Below are 9,740 nucleotides of genomic sequence, written 5' to 3'. Positions count from 1 at the left end.
GTACATCCCCTGTAATGGATGTTGTAGCTCTGGGACTCTCCCAAACAGCAAAACTCCAGGCTTCACTCACTCTTTGGTGATGCAGCAGTTTTGCTCTATTACTCTGCTGTGCAGGGAGGAGTATCCTCAGCCAAAAGTGGATGTGCTGCTCACTTTCATCCTCTCTTCTTCCTCCCCAATGGAGAAGACAGGCTAACTAGACAGGGATACGATCTCTGAAGAGGATGGGGAAAGAACTAAAGACGACATACAAGTTGACCCATGTTGTAGAGAAATGGGTCAGGCTATCACAGAGATATTACTGCTACAGTGTTACTTACTCTTCTTTTTTTTTTTTTTCTCTATAGGAATGGTTAAATACAGGAACAGATTACCAAGGAAGGTAATGGACTCTCCATCCTTGTAGGTGTTCAAGACTCAACTTGACACAGCCCTGGGCAACCTGGTCTAATCAGACCTGCTTTGATCGGGGCTGGACTTGGAAACCTCTGGAGGTCCCTTCCAACTTAAACTGTTCTATGATACCTAATCATTTTGATACTGCATACATGTAAAAGACTATCACCATGTTGTTGGTACATCACCCACCCTGCATATTTAGTGTCCTATCATATTTTTATTCATCTGCCTTTGTTTTTTGAAGCCAGTTTACATCAAACTCAAGTCTCTTCCCTTACCTCAGCTACAGTCACTCTCTTCCCCCCCTTTTCTGCTAACTGGCTTATGTGCTGCTTTCTCTTCATCTTCCAGCAAATTTGTCTTCATCCTTCTTCCAATCTGAATCTCACCAGCATCTTTCCCCAATCCACCTCTTTACTTTTATTTCTGTGCATTTGCACCACTAAGCTTTTTCTTTAAACCACTAAGCTTTTTCTTTAAACCTTCCTTCACCCACTTCAAATATTGCACTTAATTAGTTGAAAAGGTAGCTGAAAGCATCCATTTTTAGGAAAATACATGAACCCTGGGGTGGGGCCGGCATGTCTGCTCAACAAGATTGATGCATGTGTATTCTGCTTAATCTCAAGAGCTGTCCTACAGAAAAGACACAAGTACAGGCTTAGTCATGAGGTACTCACTGAAGTGAAAACTGGAGACTTGACTTTGTGAACTCTTGTAAATCTTCACAGATCATACAGAAGTAGCAATTTTCAAAGGCACATTAATGGTGATATTTGGGAAGACTCACAAGGACAGTAACGCATACTGCATTCCTGAAATGATTAGCCACCAAAATACTCCTATGGTATTCATACAGAGAAAATTTTACCATTCCTTAGGATGGTTAAAATACTTCCCACAAAAAGCATCACCCTGAGACAGAAAATTATCAGACTGGAAAAACTCTGAAAACAGTGTCTGATAGAAGGAAGCAACAGCCAGTCACAAAAAGTGATACTTAAACTTAAGTCTTGTGCTGTCAGTTACAAAGCAAAAGCAGTGAGTTAGTGATGCGCGCTGCTGACTTTATTATGCTTTTTGACAAAAGCTGCACCAGCAATGTAAACCCCCAGTATAACACTACTAGATAAAATAATGCCATCCAGCAGGGTATATAGATGCAATTTTTTTATTAAAAAACCAAACCAAAGTGCACACCCCCCCCCCAATTTTCTGAACAGAAAAAACTGTTAACTCAAGTATGCTTTAAATTCTCAACACTCAGAAAACAGAGGGACATAGGAGAGGGGGCACAGGGGGAAGGAGTTTTGTTAAAAATAAAGGATTTTTCATGAAGACTTCATCAAGTTGCCTATCTAGAGAGCACCTCCTGTATTTGTCCCTCTGCTAATACTCAAACGAACAGAATATTTTGGGTGCTGTAACTTATTTTGGAGAAAAAATGTGATGTTAAGATAGAAGTTTTTATGTAAACTCAATCTAGCAACTGGAAACAGGAGTCTCTGCTGAAAACTAGGAATTGAACAACTAAGAAACAGCAGGTGGGATCTAGGCTGCTGGAAAGGAAAGCAAGAGCTGGTAGAGGGCATGCTACGATGGAGCGGAAAGTGAAAGTTTGAGGCATTTCGGAACTCTGGCAGCTGAGAGAACAGCATGAGGAGACCCCAAATAGTGGAGAGTGTAGCAAATAACAGCTGGAAAATAGCAGGAATTTACCATTTAAAGAATGACTATACTTACTATTAGTGGACAAAGGAAAAAACTGTAGTGACAGTAGCAGAAACTCCTTAGAGAAAAAAAAAGATGATGCTCAGAGGATGATTAACAGGAAATGCAATAAAGTTTGTAACAGCAGTCATGGAAGAAAACTTACAGTTATTAAATGCGATCTAGAACGTGCAGGAAGAAAGAACTGGGAAAGACAGACAGGAAAAAAGCTACCACAGACATTCAGCAACCTTGTGATTATTCACCCTCCTTCTGCAGACAGCACTGACAAGTTTGAAATAATATCCATTTACTGATTTTGAAAAGAAACATCACTTTTATTTTGAATACACTTCTAAATAATGTACAAAACCATTATAATTGTGTAAAACTTATAAAAAACACAAATAAAAAACAATCCAGAAAAGTAAAATAGTGAATGACACATAACCCCACGATACTGAAACTTTCACTAAGGAATTTCAGGAAACTGCATTCCCATGTTTGACAAAGATGGATCCCAGAAACAGTTCAAGTATGTCAGCACAGTAACATAATTAAGGTTTTTCTGAATTAAATACTGGCTACATTAGAGTCCTTAACAACAGATATGATTGCAAATACCAGTATTTTCCCAAAACTAGTCTGATTAACAAACATTTGTGAAAAATCAAAATTAGTACTTACAATTAACGTTCTGGTTAAACACACTTCAACTGATAATTAATATGCATTACAGCTTTCTTGGTCTCAGTGCAAAAAATGACTGCCATAGACTAAAAAACTGACTAGTCCAGACAACTTTTTTTTAGAGGACCCAAGTGTATAGCTTACTAATTACATAAAGTCATTTGACAGCTGTAAGCTCAGAAATAAAAACACAGCACAACTAAGGCTCTCTAAATTCTTCTGTTCCTATATGTACCTGTATGGTAATCTTTTCCAGTATTACACTAGAAATCTGTAGCAGGGTCAGAAATTAAATCTAGATATTGTGGATGCTTTGATAAAATGCTTCAATAAATGAAACATGGATTCCTTTCTTCATCAACAGCCCGTACCTTTTTCAGTATTTTACCATTGCACCTGAAACATTGATTTCATGCTATAATTGGTCAGATCGACTTTTAGTGACTAAACATGAAACTTAATGTTAAGCATTCCTAAATTTCTATGTGCTTTCTCCTATAATCTTAACTTCTTTTACTGTATTTTTTCCAGTCTCTTGTAAAGGCAAACATAATATAATTAAACAGCAATTTCCACCACATTAATCATCCACTCTATGTAATGGAAACAAGGCTGAAATACAGAACAAAAACCTCTACTGAAGAATCTGGTAACAATAGTTGGATTCAGATAGACGGGTAAGATATGCAATTTAATAGCAAATTACACAATTATTTTTTAGATAGCAAATAAGAGTTGCAAATTACAAACCATGGGCTCTAAGCCTGGCCCTGGAGAAGAACCTAATCAAGAGTGACAGCACTGTCAACTGCATAACCATGATCTATACACTCCAAGTGGCAGCACAGCTAACTTGCAGGGACTCATGTTGCCCAAAGCAGAGGTTTGCAGTCAAACTCAAGGCTATTTTTTAGTCTTTTTTGCAGTGTTTCAACCCTTCTGTTCCACCAGAGATATATCCTGACTATAATGCAGTTCAAGATTAATTCACTGCCACAGAGTTTGGGATCTCTTCAGAAATAGCATAAACATGCAAGACCAAATTTATCACTGCCATAACCAAGCACAACTCTGCTGACTTCGGTGTGAGCAGTGAGAACCACATTTAGCCTCAAGTAATTACTTTATGTTCCAGCAAGTCTTTTTCCCCCAAAGTCATCACCATACATTCAGTTTACATTATGAATCCCATCTACAAATCATGAATGTTAAAAGTATTGTCAGAGATCAATGCTTGCATTTCATATATATATAAAAAAAAATTGATTAACCTGTGCAAATAAAGAATGTTTACAAATCCTTACTCTAATATTACCAGATTAAGCATAGATATGCAATTTCACATTGTGGGAGTGCTAAAGATGCTATGATTTTTCAAATGTATGGCACTTAAGGCAGGCAGATCAGAAAGCCACCCACCAAGAAGTCCTACATGTTTGGAGAAGACTCAGGTTGATCCAAAATATGACCGCTAACTTCACATGTTTCTTGAACATATTAGAGAAGAAATTATTGGTTAATCAATGGAGGTCAGAGTAGTTCCATCAGTATATTAACTGCAAGCAGTGCTGACAGAAAGCTAGTTAAACTCATGCTGCAGCTCTGGGACAAGCACTTCCCCAGCAAATGCTTATTTCAATGATCCCATTTACCTTAGGCAGCAGTACTACAACAGCACTGCTTCTAAGTAACTACCCCAATGACCAGCATGGCTTCCTGAGCCAGAGATTTGAAACAGGTTTGAGAGTCTTCAGAGAGAGACATGCAGTTGAAAAAAATCTTGCATGGAAGGTAACAAGCAATTGAGACCCACACAGCACCATTTGCAGAGGTACAGAGACCAGGATTCTGAAAGTTTTATTAAAGTACAAAAAAGTATACTAATGCACTAATGAGACAGTTATTCTTCGTACACTGCCGTATAGAATAGGCTTAGCATGAGAAAGACACACATAATCTGTACCGCAACATAAAATGCAGATATGACTGAAAATGCCCATGCATCATTCCGAACACTTGTGTGTGTACATGGAATGGCTTGCAGGCATACTGCAACAGGAACAATGTAACTCACCTACCAAAACAAGCCAGCAAGTTTCTCTCAACTCAGATGGTATTCCTTCCTCAAAGTTAAGACACAAACTTGTATTATCAATGCTCAGACATACCTTTTTTTGTAAAAAAACCAAACCCATTTCTCTTATTACCAGTCAGTCTGCAATAATTATTTTTGTTTCTATAGTCAAAAAAAGTAAAGATAAATAATTATAATGTGCATGCCCAGAAACTGAATTATGAGACTGGAATGAGAAAAAAGATGAACATATCATAGGTCATCTGATTTTCTGTTTTATACTTGAAAAACTTCGAACATGATGAATAAAGCTGAAAAGAACTCCCATGACTTTAAATAATTTTTTGGCACTAATGTTAGTGAGATAAAGCACTAGGTTTTATTCCAAGTGGATTTTCCCCCAGGAAGCACAAAGTGAGAAATAGACTTAAAACATCTAACCAATGAACCTATGTGCTTTTAAAACTGCTGGCTTTGGGGTTTGTTTTTTACCATCAAGTATATATCCACAAAACACTGCCTATATAAAGAAGGCATCCAGATGATGCATGTCACAATTGTATTAAAATTACTCCTAGAAACAAGCAGTAATGTCTATCTGCAGTAAAAAGAAAAAGAAAAAGGAAGTAAAAGATACAGTTGACTTCTGAAGCACTTCAGGCTACTTCATCCTTTAAATCATAAAACCTCCGGTTTGTATCAGTGAGTGTTTTAAATAGAACTAGGAGCATTTGTTGAATAGGTGAATACTTAAGGGCTAAAAATCTGAAAGAAATTGAGACAAACTACTTCTATCAATGTTTTACTTTCGTGTCAAACAGAATTCTCTCTTAATTGTCAAGAAATCACAGAAGTGTCTAATTTACATCACCAAAACAATTAAAATCCTGCAAATCTGCTGAGATTGACAACAAAACAGGGAATCTTGAATGGGTTGTTTTGTGTGGTTATGAGTTAATTAGTAATTTGATAACTACGTTACAGATGTATCAGTATTAGCCAGGACAGTTAACAGCAGTGTTTTAGTCTATACTTGTATTTCAGGAACTAAACGGACAGCCTACTGAATTCCCAACCTTTACTTTGAATTGCAAAAATATGGCTTACAAATGTAAATTGAAAAACAGTACATCTAAAATACATTGTAAGAAACTCTGAGTCACTAATACCATGTTAGCTCAGCATGAATATACTTGATATGGGCAACACCAACTAACTTGCAAATACAGACCCATCTTCCAATTCTAGGGAAGTCTGTCATTAGAAATGAAGTCCAAGAGCATTAAGCTGGTAACACAATTTTCCCCTCAAGAAGTGTATACAGAGGAGAATATTCAGCAGACATCAAATACAGACTGAGGGAAGCACTAAGTAGTTGTAAGTGTAACTCTGATGTCAACTTCGAATATTGCAGAACTTGCTGGAACTGTACATCCCCTTCAAAATTGATAACTTCATTTATTTAACAAGCGTTATCTTGGTGGAGCGAAGTACAATCCCACTGTAGAATTATCCCTTTAAAATTGAGAACTTCATTTATTTAACAAGAGTTATCTTGGTGGAGCAAAGTACAATCCCATTGTACAATTAAAAAAGCAGTGTAACCCAGAAAATTTTAGCAGACTAAGTCACTGGAAGCATTCACTAATTTAGTCGAATTCCATTTTTGAGTAACCAACCAACAATTCCTGGTGCTCAGAGCACATAGTGAGAGGACGAAAACCGTATTCCCTTAAGTAAATACAACTAAAGGCAGATCAAGTTACAGACTTAAGGTACAGGCAGAACCCTATTAAACCCTGTTGTGCCATGATGCGTTGTAAGGCTTCTTTCCCCTCCTCCCCCAGACACGGGGTGTCCATGGACAAGGCACCTCCTTCAGATTCCTCACTCCATCCTCAGAACAATACCTATGCACACCTCTATTTACAGGAACTTGCATTTCAGAGCTGAATTCTCAGATTGCAGAAGAGGATTCATCTGTCAGGATCACGATCCATCTTAGGGATCCATAAGCTAAGCAGAAACCTTCCATTAGTCTTTTGGGATCTTTTGTGGCATGAGGCACAGGAATAGTCTACCCAATTCGTGCTCTTTTTACCAGGTGCATCAATTTCCGTGCGGCACAGAAGAGATGAAAAAACAAACTGCCCATCTATTAATGCAGAAAGAGCAAAAAGCATGCTGTTGAGCTGTAGAAATGTGCAAGAGATGTGCCAATACAGGAAAAAAAAAGCCAGTTGCAAGGAAAGGCAAACAAACGTTGGCCTGGGATGCTATGGTATGTACATACACATCAGAGGCAGCAGGAGTTACAAAAGATAGCACGGGAAGCTGAAATCATGGGGATGATCAAGGAAAAGTGTACAAGTCAAAATGCAGACAGGAAAATAGTAATGAAGGAATCAGATCACAAGAGCACTGAGACAAATTAGATCTTCCTCGTATCTGCATTCTGTCCATTGCAACGCTTGAAACTGGAAGAATTGCCCTGATTATCAGGAATGTGCTCTTCGCTTTGTGTGTGGAAACTCGTCCAAATTCAGCTGAGCCCTACGCTTTGGAAAACAAATAGTTTCACATGTGCCAACTAAAGACTCCTCAGAATTTAATAACAGTGTTTCTCGAAGACTCCACCTATGCTGAGCATGTTTTAACCCAAAACTCCTAAGGCCGAGACTTACATGCAACAGCAAGGAAAGATCAACAACCCACACTCTAAATGAAGCCCAATTACACTGTAAAAGAAGCAATCCACTTCAAAACTTGTCATCTTTTTAGCTTTATTTTAGAACGAAACCCATACATTTTACTAAGGCTAGCACGTAAGTCTGCAAGAATACACACATATATGATGTTTTAAGGAATGCCCAGAAAAGATACTGTCCAGGGAGAGACCATTACCACCACCAAACTTAAGCTGAGGAACCCTCAGCCTAATCCCTCTGCACATCCAATAGAACTGTAGGTGAGAAGGTAGCCCGCAGGCAGCCCTCAGCAGCAGCCTCAAACGCCTACCCATTTACAGGACAGCAAAATGTGGTCCAGCAACAGTCTGCTGAACGGAAGCAGTACATAATTTGAGATTTTCCAGAGAAAAAAACAAATGTACAGCCTAATTTTGGTACCCATTACCAGGGAATATTCATCACTTCATTATCGCTGCACCCATCTCCTCTGAGAAAAGCGATTGCCAGCTTGTGACAGAAGTTATTTTGATGTTTAAGCATCAAATGCTACACAGGCATGAAGACAGAGTAAATCCCGTGTGACTTTCTAGCTAAAGAAACTTTTACACTTGCTTAAGCATTTGCTTTATTTAAGCCTTTAATGTAAGGCAAAAGAACTCCTCTTCTGATAGGATACTAGAAATGAAACATTACTTCATTACAATAATGAGAATAGTTTATGTAAATTATGCAATCAATTTGAAATACATTTCTCAAAACTGTTTAAAATATTTTTACATCTCATTTAAGTCGCAATCTATTACCGAAACAATCGTATTATTTGACTACATATTCCCAAGTTTCATTTTCTGCAGTGGTTCAGATGAATAGCTTCTGACCTATATACAGCTTGACAGCTCAAGACTTCAATGCATGAAATAGAAAGAAACAAGCCATGAAAACACAATTGTGTTGTACTCTGCCATACTAAAGCTGAATGGCAAATACACTTACTCAAAGAAGCTAAAATATACTATGCACATACTGCTCCTAAAAAGCTACTAGTTAAGGACAAACAAATTTAATTTTTCAGGTACAAATCGCCTTGAAGCTGCAACAGGAAGTATCTAGTATATAGTTCTCTAAAGCGTAACAGATTTACAACACCTGAAGCAGAATCTTGAGAAAACTGTATGACAAGAGAAAATGTTTCTTTGGAAGACTGTTAAGGTTGAAGTTTCTGTATCACTGGAAACAGGAAGAACGTTCCTTAAAAGTACTGTTATCACTCTGCATATAATGTCAAAAGTAATTCTTGGTAGTTCAAAACAAACCCTTAAGAGATTTTATACTAACGGGACCTACTCAACCGTAGACTTAACATAAAATTTAACTTGCATTAAAGTGACGTAATTTTTTCTCGACGAACAAGCACCGCAAGTAAGACTATCAGAAAACAGTATCTTTGTGTTATTGCAGGTAATTTTTCTAGGAGTAGCTTCCCGTTTTTCTGTTCCATTAAAAGGTCTAGACAACAAAAGCTGAAGGAAACGACAAGAGAGAACAGGCTGTAAAATGCTTAAAATGATCTTGCATGGTATTTTGGCCAGTTGAAAGACATAAAATAAATAGAAGATTCCACCAGCTCCGTGCAAACACCTTCTCATGCGTTAGCACGGCAACAGCCGCGCTCGTGGCACCACAATACAGCAATGGTAAAAATAAGCAACGTCCTGCAAAAACAGTGAATTATTCCTTCCCAAACGCGCGCCTATCAAGGCGCACGTTAGGCCGAGCGCGCTCTGAAGCCAATTGTTTCAATGCCGTTTTGCGGGTTTGCCCTCAGACGGAAAGAAAATACCACGTTGAGGGGGAGGGGGAAGCGTGAAAATAAATTAAACCCCAAATTTATGCACGGCGGGCGCCAGCAGCGAGCGCCGGGCGCCCCGGGGCGGGAGCGGGCAGTGAGTGCGCCAGGACCCCCCCGTCCGCAGCGCTGCCCGCCGTCGGCAACCCCCGCCCGTGACGCAGCGGCTAGCGGGCGCCCCCGCGCCCGGGTCCGCGAGGGGGCGGCCGGCCGGGGCGCCCAGGGCCCCGCGAGGACGGAGGCACCGCCCGGAGTGGGGAGGGGGCGGCGGCGGCCGGTGTCCAGGCCGGCGCGCCCCGCGGTGCAGACTGCCGGCGGGCAGGCGCGGGCA

This window comes from Phaethon aethereus (genome assembly GCF_964289735.1).
Source record: "Phaethon aethereus genome assembly, chromosome: 5".
Classification (NCBI taxonomy): domain Eukaryota; kingdom Metazoa; phylum Chordata; class Aves; order Phaethontiformes; family Phaethontidae; genus Phaethon; species Phaethon aethereus.
The sequence above is the reverse complement of the archived record's forward strand: the minus strand, read 5'-3'. Positions refer to the sequence as shown.